Consider the following 16005-nt stretch of genomic DNA (forward strand, 5'->3'; position numbering starts at 1 on the left):
TTTACCAGCTGAGGGACTATGCCTGAGTTGTTACTGAGCAAGTGCTCCAGAAATACAATGCTTTATTACTCCTCCAACCCTGCCCTGTGCTTTGTGCTTGAGGATGCCAACATGGGGCCTGCTGTTAAATCTTCCATGTATTGACGTTCTAGGCTTCATATTTTTGCTTGATAGAAGCTAAGTGAAATCCTTATTTAGAAGTACATACATGGGTACCTGAGTGGCTCAGTTAGTTAAGCGTCTGACTCTTGATTTCAGCTCAGGCCACGATCTCATGGTTCGTGAGTTTGAGCCCCATGTCGGGTTCTGCACTGACAGTGCAGAATCTACTTGGGATTTTCTCTCTCCCTCTCTCTCTCAAAATAAATAAATAAACTTAAAAAAAATTTTAAATGGTAATATATTGGGGCACCTGGGTGGCTCAGTTGGTTAAGCATTCCAACTTCAGCTCAGATCATGATCTCACGGTTTGTGAGTCCAAGCCCCGCAATGGGCTCTGTGCTGACAGCTCAGAGTCTGGAGCCTGCTTCGGATTCTGTGTCCCCTTCTCTCTCTCTCTCTGTCCCTCCCCTGCTCACTCTCTGTCTCTCTCTCAAAAATAAACATTAAAAAACTTTAAAAAATAATAGAAATAAATACAAAATGAAGTCAAATGCCATGGAGTGTCTGCTGTTGGAGTCTCAGGTAGTTTCAAAAAATAGTACTCACATGGGTGCCTGGGTGGCTCTGTCAATTAAGCGTCTGACTTTGGCTCAGGTCATGACCTCATGGTTCATGAGTTCGAGCCCCGCGTCGGGCCCTGTGCTGACAGCTCAGAGCCTAGAGCCTGCTTCACATTCTGTGTCTCCCTCTCTCTCTGCCCCTCCCCTACTTGCTCTCTGTCTCTCTGTTCCTCTTAAAAATAAATAAACATTACAAAAATTAAAAAAATATATATATAGTACTCACCTTCCCTACCTGGGTTTTGATCAAGTTGAGAAATAAGATACAAAACAAAATGGTGGCCAAAATATCAATCTAATACTGACAGAATTTAAGTTGAGAGATACAGCTTCATATGAGAGCCAACAGGGCCTCTAACTACACCCCAGGTGATGATGACAGACTTCCTCATGCTGTCACAGGTGACAGTAAGCCTCGGCAGGCCTCCCTGCACAGGAGAGGTCCCTGCCAAACTGGCAGAATGGAGCAACAGAGAAGAACATTCTTTACACTCAGGAAATTCAAGAAGGATGGGAAGAGCTGAGCTACTTCTGCCTAGTTATTCTTCTCTGGTTTATGAATAAGCACTCTTCCTGCTCAGGGTTGAAGTGAATATGGGAATGGAGAGACACCTAGACTTACAGCAGTCAAGCTTTCTTAATAGGAAGAAAGAGTAGCAGTGTGGAGAAATGTGCCCATTAACATCCACTGCAAGAGAGATGGGTGTAGCTACCACCTTTCCATTTAAACAGAATAAGTCTTTTCTGTACACAATATTCGTTGACTTCATTTTCAACTATGAGCAGTACCACTGCATTCCCTACACAAATGGCAATTTCTAGAGGATTTTTACTCTTGTAATCACACTCAGCATACACAGATTAATCCAACATACATTGTCGAAGATGGGGAAACAAATGACTAAGTCCAAATGTAGGTAAGTGGTAGTGTCTCCAGTCTCTAGAATAAGCATTCTTGTAGAGCATATTCAATGATTTAATCTAACTTAGAAAACTAATTCAGGACCTATTAGGTGCTAGGTACTAGGTACTATTTTAGGGACTGAAGATACAAAGATAAGTGACTAAGAATCTCTTCTCCAAACAAGCTCATAAAGTATTATAGGGGACAGGCAGGAGAATCAGCAACATAATGTGATAAGAGTTACAGCAAAGATATGCATAGAATGACATGAAACGCAGGTAAGGGGACTAATTATTCTGCCAGGAGGAATCAGAAAAGGCTACAGAGAGAGGATAAACCTAGTAAGATAATTAAGAATGAATTGAACAAATGAGTGAATGGGCTCCCATTTCTGTGGTTGAGATGGTTCCTTCCCTGGGTCTGTTCTTCCCCCTGAGCAGGCTTGGAACACATCCACATCCCATGCCCTCTTCCTTCTTTGCCTCTGCATCAAGAGTCTAGAGCCCAGTTTGCCCGTGAACTGCCCCCTGAAAGGAGAGGGTGCATTCAGAGTAGACCTAGGTTCTGGGCAGGAGAATCTGGCAGGAGATGGCCAGGTAATAACAGTGCTTACCATTTTCTGATCACCTACTACATGCACAGTGTTGGGAATCTTTAAAACCTAGATTGAATCCATTCTGTGGCAATGAATAATTAATAAATTAGTCATTAATTGAACTAATGCTTATTGATTATCCTGTGTGCCAATACTAGATATACTGATAAGACAGGTGCTACCACTGCGCTGATAGACTTTATCCTCTCATGGATTTTGTAGATAAAGGATTCAAGTAATTAGGCCACATGCAGAAAACTAGAAAGTGGTAGACCTAGGATTTGATCCTTACTCTTTCTGATTCTGAGTTCTACACTCTCAACTCTCTTCTAAAAGAAAGGCAAAATCAAACAAAATCACGTGTGAGCTCTCAAGAGAGCAGTAAACAACCAATGGAACCAGAGCATAATGGGCCCTTTTCCCCTCCAGGCATCGGCAGCTCATGGGGTGTGACTTGGATGTCTGGGGCTTTACAGCTGCCCAGGTGATTCTAATTTGCAGCCAAGGCTGAGAGCCACTGTCCTGGGCATTGCGGGGAGCTGCTTTAGGATTCCTTGGAGGAAACAACAGAAGGCAGCCAGGCTCAGACTCCTATCTCCCCCCTGCTCCGCTTACTCCAGTTTGAATGGAGCAGCCCCACTTTTATCTTGTTTATATACCGGGTCTCTGCCTCAGATCTCCACTGAAGAAAGAGCTCGCTGCTAACCAAATAAACAAGTTGGAACCACGGTTTTAAAGTTCTTAGATGTAAAGAGTCCATGCGGTTTTTGTACCAAGGAAAATTTTTCTCAGCATCATTGTAGATGTTCCCTACTGGCACACTGGCTATTGGAGTTCTTACATGCTGTTGCTGAAAACACTTGCTTGAATGTTTAGAAAAGTACCGTAACTTAATGAAAGTGTCAACGCATGCCATAAACATAGCGATTATGATAACCTTCACACAGTCCTTCGGTGCACATTTATTGAATACTGTCTACTATGTTCTAGATGCTGAGGAAACCACCTTGGAGTTGAGAGACAAGGTCTGGCTTTCAGGAAGCTTATATTCTAATGAGGGAGATAAGCAAGAGGCCAGTGTCTATGTGAGATGGTGTTCAGTCATACACATCTTTCAGTCTTGGGTCCTAGGTGCCCAGAGTCCTGTAGTGGAGGGCTCAGTATTGCTGTTCATTCCCCCCAGACTCTGAGGAGCCACTCTCCCTTCTGGTAAGAACAGGGGGCTCCTCAGTGGCATAGGTCATGGGGGTCAGCTGGTCTGTACTGAACTGCTATTGCTGTGGCCCTCTGTCCTCAAAGGCTTCCCTGAGGTCCAATGGGAGTCTGGGAGCCAGCTTGCCTTTGAGGAGGGCCAGGCAGTGGTTTTTGGACATCAGAGGAAGGGTGCTTGGAGAACAACGAGTTTGCCCTTAAGATATCCTCTCCTCCCCAGGGCTGCCCGGCTTCCAAAAAGTTTTGCAATGTCCAGAAGCCCATTCTCTGAGCGGTGGTCACTCCAGTAGATCTTGTTGCTCTGGTTCTTCTGCAGCACCAAACATCCAGCCCATTGAATGTGTGGGATTCAGCCTGGAGACAGGATTTGCAGATCTGTCAGGATGAACATTTGTAAATATTTAGAGCTTGATATACTGGTGTACTTGATAGACGGGTATATCTTACAATCTGATTCCAAGGCTAGAGATAAGAGCTAATGCAGAGAGTTACTACCTATGATCTGACTAATGAATATTAAGAAAAGTGTAAAATAAGCATATCAACTGCTGGCACGTAAATGAGAATGTCGACGGTATTTCAAACTCCACGTAAACATTCTGTTCTCCTAAACATTGTCCTTAATGTAATGTCCTTTTGTAGCCTCAACAGAAGGGCTCCTATCTCCTATGGATGTGATCACAAGTTTCATGAAGAAAGTGAAAATTAATGAGATCTTCTTTAAATGATTCCATGAAACAGGCACCTGGGTGGCTCCATCAGTTAAGCATCTCACTTCAGCTCAGGTCACGATCTCACAGTCTGTGAGTTCGAGCCCTGTGACTGGCTCTGTGCTGACAGCTCAGAGCCTGGAGCCTGCTTCCGATTCTGTCTCTGTCTCTGTCTCTCTCTCTCTCTCTCTGCCCCTCCCCTGCTCATGCTCCGTCTCTCTCTCTCTCTCTAAAAAAATAATAATAATAATTAAAATTAAAAAACAATAAAATAAAATAAATCATCATATGAAAATTTCAAACAGCTCTTCCCTAGTCAAATCATCCCCATCAGGAATTTCAGGCTCCTAACTTTCATTCCACTGGGTTTATCTTCCAGATTAAAAGACTCATTTACAAATCAGCATTTATTATTTTCTTCTCTTCCTGAAAAAGTTATACACACTTCAAAGTTAAAAACAAATAAAGATACAAAGAAACAAGTTACAATCACCTAGAAATTCCTAGCTAGCCACACAAGTATTAACAATGTGGAGTCTTTTCCTCCAGTCTTACATATTATATAATATTTTTAGATGAATAATGATTTTGCTAAGAACCTGAACTACCGCACATCAGGGCAGAGTTCCATAATTAGTGGCAGGGGCGAAGACAGAAGACACTCTCTGGCTACTGAATTGGCAAGATCAGAAATGAATGGCTCCATAAAGATCCCATGTCTTTCATTAATGCTTAAAGCTAAGACTTTATTTATAAGGAGATTCTAAATTCCAGGCTAGTCTCACCCGGCTGCCCTTGATAGAGGGAGCCTGTTTGTCATGTTAATGAAGAGAAAAGTTCCAAGTTCCACAAAGATTTTTTTCCCCCACAGCTGAAGGAGAGAAAGAGATGTTGGCAAGTCAGGGGCAGAATTGGGACAGCCCTAAAATAACTACTTTATCTTTTGGGGCCAGCTGGCCTAAACTCAGGAGTGAGGTTATTCCAGCTCAGGTCAGAGCAGTGACTACACAGTGAGAAGTGCTCCCAAAAGGAAAGCCACAGCCCAGCATTGAAGCAGGTTGGACTAGTGTCTATATTAGTGGTTTCCAAACTTGAACTGGCTTCAGGATCCCTCAGAGAGCTTTTAAGAACACAGAACGCTGAGCCCCATTTCAGAGTTTCTAATTCAGTAGACCTGGGGTGGGGCCTGAGAATTTGCATTTCCAACAAGTCACCAGGTAATGCCAATACTGGGGGTCCCAGGACCACACTTTCAGAACCACTGGTCTATCCTGACACTTGAACTGTTTAACACAGGTTCAGAGCTCGGGCTTTAAAGTTAGACAGACTTGATTTTATTCCTGGCTCCTAATAGCTGTGTGACCTTGGGCAAGTAGTTTAATTAATCTGAACCTCTATTTCAGTAGCATAGGGATAATTATAAGGATGTTCTAAGAAGTGAGCCGAGCTCATAGTAAGCATTCAATACATGATTATTAGACTTTCTATTTAAGTCTCACCTCAACACCATCCTGAAATCTTTTGACACCTGTTAGAACTGATGTCCCAGCCCCCTAAAATGCTGGCTCACTCCCTTTCCTTTCCAACCTGCCCTTGTGATAAGGAAACTCTATCTCCCTACCCCCATGGGGTCTCCCTGCTCAGTCTGCCAGTAGCCTCTGACCAGGCTGGTCCTCTGCTGCCACCTTGTGGCCTTCAGTCCCCTAACACCTTTCAAGATAATCTGTCAAGGTGGCGCTCCTCGGGCTGCAAACCAAAAATGAAGTATAAGGAAAAGAGCCAGACAACGGTACCCGCTCAAGGCTGCTCCTTGGTTAAGGGACGATGGGAAGGGTTCCCAGCCGGATCATTCTGAAGGACAAGCGAAGTTCTGAGGGCTGCAAAATTACACATGTGCTTGTATCAAGATCAGAGACCAGGAGAGCTATTTGACAGCCGATTCCTGAGCAGAAGTCTGGAGGCTTCCACTGACCTCACATCTGGCCTGGACAGTGACTTTCTGAGCAAGACCTCAGGACATCGACTCATAGACATTTCTGAGGGCTCCTGGGACCTCAGGGCTTATTCCTCTTACTGCTGCTGCCAAGGACATGTCAGGGGCAAGTCACGCTGATAGTCCCATGTGCTACAACCCACTTCTGGTGGACTGCTCATTATACTAGGTCTTAGGGACAAGTTCAGTGCTTTAGCAGGGAAAAAGGCAGGACACAGAGGCATGTGGGCAATGAAATGCCTACCCAAGATGCTGTTTCCATTTTATCTCACTCCCACTGCCCGTTTCCTCAGTGCAGGTGGTTTCCTGAGGTGTCACAGCTCAACGGAAGGTGCAAGCAGCAAATTGTTTTCGTTTTTAACCACTCTATCCCTTCCCACTGGAAAGCAGACCTCTTAATGACAGCTGAACACTTACAACTTTGGGGACTCTTCTGGTTATTGGAACTTGTTTGGTCCAGTTTTAAACCTTTCTCACAGTCCATCTTTCAGCTAAGTACTGGCCTGAGCAGGGACCCTGACTCTTGGAGCAAAGGAGGAGAGGAGGGCCTGGTCTAGCTCTGGGTGCCTCCTTCCCCTTCATTCTTCAGGGTGCAGGAGGGTGAGGTCAGGTTCGAATGTCTCTCTACTCAACTGCGATTCACAGAGCACTCTCACTGTTGGTTGTAGCTGCACTCCTGGCAGAGATTGGCCCCCATGTGTCAGGAAACCAAGTGCTTGCTCTCCCATAGGGACCCCACACAAGGCCTTCTTGGAGGAGGCTATAAAGACTCCCTGAGCACAGTTCCCTGTAGGAGAGGGAGCTCCAGCTCCCCATCATCCACTCCCTGCAGACCACCACCAGAGCGAACCCAACGGTGTCTTCTGCTAGGGTCCTCTGGCAGCCCTGTTTGCTGACCCCTCTGTTCAGTTCCCTTTACTCAGACGAAAGCCTCACGTCTTTGCCCACCAAACAACATAAATGCAGACTTTTCCATGACATTTACTCTTGTCCCCTGCACACATGGCCAGGAACAGATCAGCAAGGAACATCCCTCTAGAAAATGAAACATCATCTGTCCCTTCCTGCAGGCACCTAAAGTCTTTGCACATGATACTCTTGGAGCCCTCCCCTGTCTTCCTGCAGCCTGAGGGAGGGGAAAATACACTCCTTCTTCTCCCCAGCAGGGAGAGCAGGGAAGCACCTGAGGTTCTGGACACTGATAACTCTCTCCCCTCCCCGTTGTCCTCTCCTCTCAGAGCCATGAACTCCTGAACAGCCGGGAGCAGGCAACATTGCCCATGACAGCTGCCACCTCTCAGTAAGGCTGGGCCAAGAGGGGGGTGCATTTTTAACTTCTCTCTTAAGAATGTGGCTTATTTGGTGCCTCTTCACCCTCATTTTTGGACCCCGAGTGCCAATTCTGGGCAATTGAAAAGTCCTGTTCAGCATCTGCTCCCAGGATAGTCCAGTCCATCGTTCACGCAGGCTCCTGGAAGGACTAGCAGACAAATTCCTGTTTCTGCCCCCAGTTCTGCTCATGTAAGACTTGCTTTAGCTTGTCATTGCTCCATCTCTCTGTCAGTATGCATGAAGGGTTAGATCACATTGGGCACCCCCTCCCATCCCATCCCTAGAGAAAGAAAGACAAAAGCAAGGTAAACAAAGGAGTAGGGCAAGACTTAGGCACAGGCAGACAAACGCAAGGCCTACGTGGGCAAGTCAGGAGGTGCACTGGTGGAATGAGGGTGGGCGACTACCAACAAGTATCTTCCCCTTAACGTGACATGAGCTCAGAGAATTACTTCTTTAAAGTACTTAATAACGCTATCTTACATTTTATAAGGCATGCTACAGTTTGACAAGGACCTTTCATTCATCAGTTCACATGGGTTTTGAATTTTGCAACCATCTTTAGGTTGGTAGAGTAAGGCCCAGTTATTCATGGATTAAAAAAAAATGGAGGCTTCTGGGGTACCTGGGTGGCTCAGTCGGTTAAGTGTCTGACTTCGGCTTTGGTCATGATCTCACAGCTCGTGGCTTGCAGCCTCGTGTCAGGCTCTGTGCTGACAGCTCAGAGCCTGGAGACTGCTTCGGATTCTGTGTCTCCCTCTCTCTCTCTCTGCCCCTCCCATGCTCATACTCTGTCTCTGTCTCTCAAAAATAAATAAACATTAAAAATTTTTTTAAAGTATGGAGGCTTCAAGGTGGTAAGTTACTTGTCCCAGACCACAGAGCATTAGCCTCTCTTGTGAGGAAATCATTGATCTCCAACACAACAAAAGAACAGGATCTAGCTAGCTAACCAGCTTCAAGCACTTGTGTCTAAGGCTGTGAAGGAATGGGGGTGAGGGTGAGGATTGGTAGACAAGGCACACATAAGTTGGGGTGGAAGGAGGAAGGTTCCAGAATGACAGTTCAGTCTCAGGAAGAGTGGACTCAATTTGGTAGCCATGAGCAGTCAGGAGCATGAGTCCTCAGTGCCAGGATAGAAAGTGAAAAGGAGCTTTCCAAATTAACAATCAACCAACAGAAGGCAAACCCGTTTACCTTCATATTTCTTTCCTCCTCATAATGATCCAGTTATGCCCAGAGGTACTATGGGAAAATCCCTTCCCAATGCCAAAACTATCTGAAGGGAAAAAAGAAAATTCCTGAACTAGTTTTAACCATTTTTGTGTTGTTCTAACTTGTCTTAGCAGCAAAGAAACTTTCCTTTGTGAACTCAGAGGTTTCAAAGCCTGCTTTGTTTTCATGTGTGGTATTGATTTGGATTCTCCAGAGGGTCTCTTGTCTCTCCACACCTTACCTGATTTAATCCAGCAAGTCCAACAGGCCCCTCATTCACTGACAAGGAGAGGGAGGTACAGAAAATTTCAGAGCCTCCTCTGAGGTAACAAAACCTTTCCGTGGTGGAGTGTGGAGCTGAATACCAAATTTCCATCTACACCTGTGTGATCTCCTCCACACATCACAGCATTCCTAGCTCAAAGCAAGGACTGAGATCTTTGATGAAAGCGGCTATGAGATTTTTATGTTCTCTGCTTTCTACCTGAAGCACCTCCCTGAAGGCAGCCCCCTGCCATCTCTCCCGGAGACAGAGCTGGGTCAGCCCTCAGAGATCCCACTTTCAGCCTGGCCTCACCTACCACATGGCATGTTACTCTGCCAGTTCCCCTCTTCTGGCCTCAGTTTCCACATATGTCAAACAAGGGGCAGAATGGACAATTTCTGTAGTCCTCCTTAGCTGCCTTTTGTCTTTGATGGTTGAACCCTTCCTTTCCTTCATGCTCACCTTGACATGGTATTTAGGTCTTGTCTTCATCAGCTCAGACTATCACAACAAAATCCCAAGAGTGGGTGGCTTAAACAACAGACATTTATTTCTCACAGTTCTGGAGGCTGGCAAGTCTGAGATCAGGGTGCTGGTGTGGTCAGGTTCTCCCAGGCTTGCAGATGACTGCCTGTTTGCTGTGTCCTCACATGGAGGAAAAAGGGAGCTCCAGTGTCTCCCCTTCTTTTAAGGACCCTAATCTCATCATGTGCTGTACCTTAATGACCTAATCTAAACCTAATTCCCTCCCCACCTGCTAATACCATCACATTAGGGATTAGGGCTTCAACATATTAATTGGGGGTGGGGGTGGGTATAAATATCCAGTCTGGAAGAGGTCTTCAGGCATTAAGCCTTGGCATGTCTGAAGGAGTGGAGAGGAGAGGTAGATTTACCAGATGGTTTCAGCAAAAATACCTCACACACTTGATAAATATTTATCAGCCAAAAGGTATAAACTTATTCTACTTATATGTCTGATATTTTCACAGTTTGGTTCCTGGAAATTCAAAGCTGACTTCTCAGGGCTGGATTCAGACATCTGGCAGCCGGAGTTCAGAAGAACTGTGTGCTCTCCAGGTGCTCTGGTTGGCCTGGAGGATGGGGATTATGGTGTATTATATGATAAACTAGAGGAAATTTTACTTTATATCATAAACATATTTGTAGTCAGTCTCCGAGACGCAAAGTCAGAGAAGAAAGAAGAATAAAAATAAAGAGGGTTGTGCTGTTAGCAGTTTTTCCTCCCTTCACCTAAAAAAGCAGCTGTCTGGAAGAGGGTGTTTGGCAGGATTCGCTAAACTTGCTCGCTCAAGACCTAACCTCCATCCCTTACCCCTCAAAATACACACTGAGAAGGAAGGGGGTGCTCAGAACCTGTCCTCTCCACCTTTCTCAATCCCTCCCTGTCAGGTTAACTACCCTGGAACTTCAACAGAGGGGAAATGGAGAGACTAAGCAGAGGGTGTTAGGGAGAGGCTTTGGAGAGGATAAGACTACGAAGCCCTGGTTGATGACCTGGCGTTTAAGAACATCTGGAGCAAAGAATTTAACCTGAGTTTCCTCATCCATCAAATAGGGACAAAAATACCTATCTCACAGAATTATGGTGTTTTCCTTCTTCCTTTTCTTCCACCCCCAAGCAGTGCCTGGCATGGGGAAATGATTTGATACCTGTTTACTGAATAAACTTCACATTTTGCCTAGAACCAGCTCACAGTCTACAGGTAAAATCTCAAGTTATTCTCCCCTACAAGGTCTTTCTCTCAAGCTGAAAGACGAATCTAGAGTACACAGGTTGGAAGGCTACGTAGGTCTCTGGCCCCCATCTCATCCTTTTGCCTTTTGTAGTCCTGGGACCTCCCAGGGGACCCCGTGTTTTCCCAAAACAGAAAAGAGATGAATAGACCCACAGGCAACAATGAGGGCAGACGATGCTCTACCGAGAGATGGGCCTTCCCTCCCACGTGCGAGTCCACAGTCCTGTTACAGATTTGGAGTAGACGTTCCCCATGTACTGTAACTGCGCCACACCTCAAAAGTCTCATCTACACAGGAAACCTGGGATCTCAAGTGTCAAGTTTTACCTAAGGGAAAAAAATGAGAGAGAGAGAAAAATCCTGGCCTCCCCCGTCCTGCCCAAGAGTCACAGGAATCAGCAACTTCTGCCTCTTTCCATTTGATTATAATTGATTTTAAGTCACCACTTAGCAGACACAGTGGAACAACACACACAAACCTTGAACTATCCTTAGCCCTTAATCTGCAGCTGGAAATGAATTTTATTTCATTTTCTCACACTGCAGCCTGAAGCTGGAAACAAGGTCTCCACTTTAAGGAGAGTGCAGGAAAGTGAGGGTGATTCTTTAGAAAGCCCTGCAGTGGGACAACCAGGCAGGGGCAGGGCTCAATTCAATACTGGAATTGGCAGAAGAGCTAATGCTGCTTCTTTGGCAGGACACATCATGAAGCTTCCCATCATCCTCCATTGCTATGTGGTTGCTGGTAATGGAAAAGCAATAGTTCTGATAATCCCCTTTCAACTCAACTGCTTTCCTGGTCACTAAAGCCATAGGGAATTCCCTCCTTTACCTGGAGAACTCCTATTGCCCCTTCACCCTTTCAAAACCTTCCCTCACTCTGTGGTTCTACTACACTCCAGAACCCATAGGGAGCACTGGCCAATAAAAGTATAAATGCCAGCCAAGGGGTCATTTTAAATTGTCTAGATGCTGGATTTAAAAAAAAAGAGTCAGGTGAACCTAATTACAATAATACATTTTATTTAACCCAATATATCCAAAAGAGTATCAATTCAACATATTATCATATTTCTAAAATATTGAGATATTTTACATTCTCTTTTTTTTCATTCTAGCTCTTTGGAATAGTGGAATCTTAATTCACACCAGCCACATCTCAAGTGCTCAGTGGCCACATGTGGCTAATTGATGCTGAACTGAACAGTGTAGCCTAACCCTAGCTCTTAGCACATTGCAGTGTAATTGTGTGTTTGTGTTCATCTGCCCTGGTAGGGTGTCAGTCTTTAAAAACAGGATTGTCAACAGTGACCAATTCATAGCACCTGCATAATAACTCCTTGCAGAATGACTGACTGGATTAATAAATAAATGTCACTGTTGGCCACTAGTAAAAATACACATGTAGAAGGAGAGGAGGAAAGGTGATATGGTTGGAGTTAGGTATTTTGAGTTACAAGCTTCTATGAGACCATTGGGTTATGATGCTCAGAAATAAGTCACAGAGAGATTGGAGCTCAGGAAGAAGACAGGATGAAAAGTAAATGTGAGGCAGGCATAGTTTGGAGAGGTCTTCTACCCATTTCACATGAAAATGCTGCAGGCCGTTTCTAAGGAAAAATCACAACAGGCATCATAAGGAAATAATTGCAGCATGCATATGCACTGACTACTTCCCTCCTATATTAGTTACTTAGAGCAGGTCCCAGACATCATAGTGATGTGGATAGGAATAATATGCAAAGTTCTTCCATAAAGTAGACCTCTCCCCTCTGCTGAGTTCTCTCTCTCTCTCTTTCTCTCTCTCTCCCTCTCCCTCTGCCTCCACACTCCTCCAAACGATCAATACCCTCAAACAGAAGTCTCTGGCAAACTCCCTCATACTAGAACTTGAATGTGCATGTACATCACCTGGGGATCTTGTTAAAATGTGGACTCTGAGTAGGTCTGGGGTGGGGCTTGAGATTCTACTTTTCTAACATGATCCCAGTGATGCTAATGCTACTGCCCCACAGATCACACTTTGAGTAGCAAGGCATTAGAAGTTAGAGACTCGTAACTTACATTTTGATTTCCACAAGAGAATCCCAGAAAGAAAACACTTAGCCTACAGGAGTAGAAGAAGTGATAGAATGTGAGGGATTGGCTGGAAGAAAACACCTCCCCCGAAACCTGTAAACAATACCCCGGAAGTAGCTCTGTTTATAGGTAAGGGCATCGAATTAGTAGGTGGTAGTTGTGATACTGTACAAATCATGCTGGAATCAAGGTTGAATTGGAATCCCATCCATTATACTTACTAGCTATGTGATCTTATGATTTTCACTTCACTTCTATGAGCCTAAGTTTCCTTATCTGTAAAATAGGTATAATATCACATTACTCACAGGGGTTCTCCAAATTCAAATGAAACAGCATATGTGACATTATCTGGTAGAGTTCCTGACCAATGCTAGAGGCTCAACAAATGCTTATTAGGTCTCAACCAAAATATTTCTCAGTTACCTCTGCAAAGATAGCACTGGAATAAACCTGGTGGGATGACAAAAAATTTTCTTAAATGAGATACGTCTGCTCTTAGGTTGATTAAGCCTCAGTGGTTAGAGTATTTATCTCGAACTAAATGCATCCCCTTGTATAAAAGCAATGCAAATACATTCCGAGAAAATGCCTTCAGGGAAAGAGTATAATTTCATCTTTACCTATTTTTATATTTCTTTACAGTTGCCATGAGAGCATTTTAATAACCTCCATGGAGTTGAAAGTGAGGCAGGTAATTGCCATAAGTAATTTAAGGGCTATTAAAGCTAACAAACCTCTCCTGTGAAATACCTTGTTAAGCAGTGATCAGCAGAAAACATGTAAAAATCGTGTGCAGTGTAAATTCAAGCTCTTTTTCCAGTTACGCTGAAGTGAAAATGTAATTACATTACACATAAGAGGGGTGTGGATATTAAACCTCCTCCTGTCCCAGCCTTGGGTTGGCTCAAGCTGAAGATACCCTGGTATTTTAATGAGATCCACGTTCCTCCTTCAGAAGAGAGAGCCCCATCGCTGGCATGATTCCCCACTATCTGAACTCGCAGCTAATTTTCCATGCATGCTTCTTAAGGTTATAAATCTGAGCAGTTCTTCATGGAAAGCCCCCAAGGATCTCAGTTCCAGCCTTGGATCAGTCAATCACTAACCATGTGACCTTGAGCAATTCTTTTTACTTCTCTAGGCATGAACTACTATAAAATAAAAAGATTTTATTGTGTGCCCTTAAGATATCCCCCAGCTCTAAAATTCCATGATCCTAAACAATTTCTATACTCAGAAGCCCCTTATCTGACTATTTTAACGATCAAAAATACAACCATGAATCAAAAGTAGGGCAGAAAGAAAGAAAGAACCCATGAAAAGCATAAGTCGATGTTACAAAATCCATACACTTTATGCCTCCCAGAACCTGGTAGGCCCATGCTCACAATCAATTTATTCTTCCTTCCTACACCAGCCTAGTAACCTGATTGCTCTATTTGCTGGGCTCACAACACATTAGAAGGGGAAAATTAGATGAAACAGGAAAGAACGCTGACAATGATAAGAAGTGAAAGCCCAAAGGGGAGAACAGAAAACTTCAAGAAGTCAGGACTTTATCTGTTTCATTGCTGTATACCCAGTGTCCAGTACATAGTATATGCACAATGAATAGTAAATGAATGAATATTTGGATGGATGAATGAATGAATGAATGAAAGTACTACCTACAAAAAGCAGATACAATTCTTTTAAGTACAGTGGTCAGGGAACACTTAGTAGAGGTTCAAATGACCAAACACACCTAAAGAGCCTCTCAAAGACTTGTACACACTGCAGTTAATATCCATGTGGGTGGCCAAGACAGCAAAGGAAATTTAAGCTCAGTAAGCTCTCATTGAGATAGCAAATGATTACATCTGGTTCAACATGGGAGACTGAACACAGATGTTATCTCTGCTTCCCTCCCAATACCCTACTTAAAATGACAGTGAAGTGATATCTGTGTATGTGATTTCCATAAGGAAAAAGAGAAAGGAAAAGATCCACAGTGGACAAGAGATGTCAGCCAATAATTCTAGGCCAGAAAGTATCAAATGAAATGATTAGAGCTGATAAAGCAGAACAGCAAGGGACCACAGAAGGAAGCCAGTGAGAAGTCAGCCAGGTCAGGCCTCAGATCCCTGAAAAGACTCAAATCAGAGGCACTGGAACAAGGCAGGAAACTGGAGGATTCTTATCTGGGGAAACAGAATGTACCCAGAGAAAAGATCTCTAAATACTGACGCTCAGTATTTACAGATGCTACACTCTCATACAGGGTTTTCCTAGGAGCAACTGGATCCCCATCCAGCCACATCATAGTTGACAAGCCTTGCTTCTCTCCCACAAAAGTGACTCATCTGCTCCAATAAAAACAGACCAAATATATTGGAAGTATTATTGGAAGCCTCCAATAAGGAAAACCAAGACCAGGGGTGCCTGGGTGGCTTGGTCAATTGAGCGTCTGACTTCAGCTCAGGTCATGATCTCATGGTTCATGAGTTCAAACCCCACATTGGGCTTGCTGCTGTCAGTGCACAGCCCCCTTTGGATCCTCTGCTCCTCTCTTTCTGCCCCTCCCCCACGTGCCCTCTCTCAAAAATAAACATTAAAAAAGAAAAAGAAAAGCCAAAAGAAACTAACAAAAGGAACTCAGAGGAAATCAAGATAGTGAAGGGAGAAGAAAACTTTGAACATATGTAACCAATATCCTTAGAGAGATAGGAGGAAATATTCTTCATGGAAAAAAAGGACAGAATGCTGTATGTTTTAAGAAATAGAAAACAAATTAGAAGCATTAAAATTTGACAAGATGATAGCTGAAATAAAAGATTCAACAGAAAAAGTTCAATAAAATTTTGGGATGTAAAGTCAAGAGACTTTCTCAGAAAGCTGAACCAAAAGACCGATAAATAATAGGATAATAGAGAGAAATTTGAGTATCAATCAGCCCAGGAAGTCTAACCACTGTGTAATAGAGTTCCAGAAAAATAAAACATAGTAAAATAAAAAGAAATTATCAAAATGTGGATGCACAAAATATTCTCATAACTGGGAGAAATAAATATTCAGACTAGAAGAGCCTACGGAATGTATAGCACAATGCATAAAGAAACCACCATGTCAAGTTGCACTGATGTAAAATTTCAGACCACTGGGGATAAAGAGAAGATACTAAAATCTTCATAAATAAGTAGTTCACATAAACGACTGTAAATATGTCATCTGACTTA

At 43.7% G+C, this 16005-nt stretch overlaps 1 long non-coding RNA gene across 1 annotated transcript in view; it reads right to left on the reverse strand.

Moving 5' to 3' along the window:
- Window positions 1–879: 879 nt before the first annotated feature.
- Window positions 880–16005, reverse strand: part of LOC128311241 (uncharacterized) — a 61450-nt gene continuing 46324 nt past the window's right edge. Inside the window, exon 4 of the long non-coding RNA XR_008289429.1 lies at window positions 880–3808. This is a non-coding gene — a long non-coding RNA (uncharacterized LOC128311241). The remainder of the gene's footprint in view (window positions 3809–16005) is intronic.

Source organism: Acinonyx jubatus, chromosome A3, assembly GCF_027475565.1.
Source record: "Acinonyx jubatus isolate Ajub_Pintada_27869175 chromosome A3, VMU_Ajub_asm_v1.0, whole genome shotgun sequence".
Lineage (NCBI taxonomy): Eukaryota > Metazoa > Chordata > Mammalia > Carnivora > Felidae > Acinonyx > Acinonyx jubatus.